General features: G+C 51.8%; 1 pseudogene; it reads right to left on the reverse strand.

The window, feature by feature from the left end:
• Positions 1-251: 251 nt before the first annotated feature.
• On the reverse strand, positions 252-428 carry LOC144116638 (U2 spliceosomal RNA; annotated as a pseudogene).
• Positions 429-1707: the final 1279 nt, after the last annotated feature.

Below are 1707 nucleotides of genomic sequence, written 5' to 3' on the forward strand. Positions count from 1 at the left end.
TAGACATGGATTCACCCTCTCCCCCTCTCCACTCCTCCCCCACTCGCTTTCGCCGGCGCGCCACGCCGCCGGCAGCTGCCACGGCAGCCATAGCGCCGCTTGCTTGCTTGCTGTTGTTGTCAGGAAAAATGTAGAGGAAAGTGCACAGGCCGGCCCACTAGCTCTAGTTGAGCCACAATCGCTGCCACGTGCTGAAAGTAGGAGAGTTAAAGATAGGAGAGCAAAAAGTGAAAGAAAAGACGCGCGCTATTATGCCCCAGGCCGATACCGGAGGCAATGCAATACCAGGCCAACCTGTGGCAGAGGTGATGCAAGCTTCAAGCACTCCGCCACATTTCCAAAAATGAGTTTAATATCTTGGGCCCAAATGGGACCCGTAGCAGATATTAAATCAGATATTAAATGCCAGCATAATGCTAGCTAGCAATGCTAGCATAATGTACGCGCGCGGCGCGCACACCAGCTGCGTGCTCTGTCCTCACTCCGCGCATGCGCACAACTGACGAGGCCGCCGGTGTCTGCTCTGCCGTCGGCACAGCGGCGAGCACACCAGCTGCGGGCTATGACGTCACTGCGCATGCGCACAGCTGGCAGACCAGTGGTGCCACGCTGACCTCGCGAAGTGGCTGGCGTATTGTAGCTTTCACTAAAAAACCGCGCGGGAAGTTCGAGCCTCTTGACGCGGCTCATCGGTCTGATCCTTTGGAAAAACAGGAATGCTGCCGTATAATTGCGCCAACCACGTCGGCTCATGTTCCTGATGGTAGCACGTCCATCTCTCGGTGATTTTATCGGGCTACCTAGATAGCCAACTCCTTACCCTTGGAGAGCACAGCTTCCTCCGCAGGTGGTTGATGCCACACATCAAACTCAGGAAGTGTGCCGTGTCACTAGGGGCAAGATATTAATCTATGCATTTGCTACACTTTAGGCGAACCCTTTCTCTCAATTGCCCTGTAGGTTTTTACAGCTAATCTTGTTTGGCTTGTGAAGTCACAGGCCTGCGTCTCTCCTTGTTTATGTGAGAGCTCAAAGGACCATTGACTGCGCAGAATTCAATATGCTCTGTGGCCGGGGCTCCCGCGGGAGTTTATTTCATTTTCTTTCCTTCAAAATGTATGAATGAAGTCCATAAGATCTGCTTGCACAAAGTTGTGATTTTTGATTTCGAGACTTTTTCCTCCTGTACCGCACTACCTCTGCATGCCCCGTGTCCTCTGTTTGCTCGACTCTTATTTGAATCCTTGTAAGCTACGTATTCGTGTTTTTCAATAAATTTTCTTCATCTCTTATTTTATTCCATTACGTAACCACGTCGGTTACCGCGGCAATCACTAGGTTACGATTTGCCATTATAACGCATTACCCAGGGTTACAAAACGCGAGAAGTAGTCCCACGCTCTAAAATCACGGGCATTGGTCCGGCAGATGGTGCCCAGAAAGCAACCATGGAGGCTGGTGGGCCTGGGAGGTCTCGTGACCTTACAGCGTCCTCACAGCCTGCCAACCAGATTGTTAGCAAACTGCCTACCGTGGCAGGTGGTAGTTAAATTAACTATTGGTTGCTCGGAAAGAGCAACCTATAGCGCACAAGGCTCAAGAACATGGAAGCGCCTGCCATCGTAGGGCAGTGGTGGATCGCTTAACCGCCGCACCACTGCGCCAGGAGGAGTATGAGGACTCCCAGGGGTCTGTGAATGTAAAGTA

The sequence above is a fragment of the Amblyomma americanum genome, chromosome 1 (genome assembly GCF_052857255.1).
Source record: "Amblyomma americanum isolate KBUSLIRL-KWMA chromosome 1, ASM5285725v1, whole genome shotgun sequence".
NCBI lineage: Eukaryota > Metazoa > Arthropoda > Arachnida > Ixodida > Ixodidae > Amblyomma > Amblyomma americanum.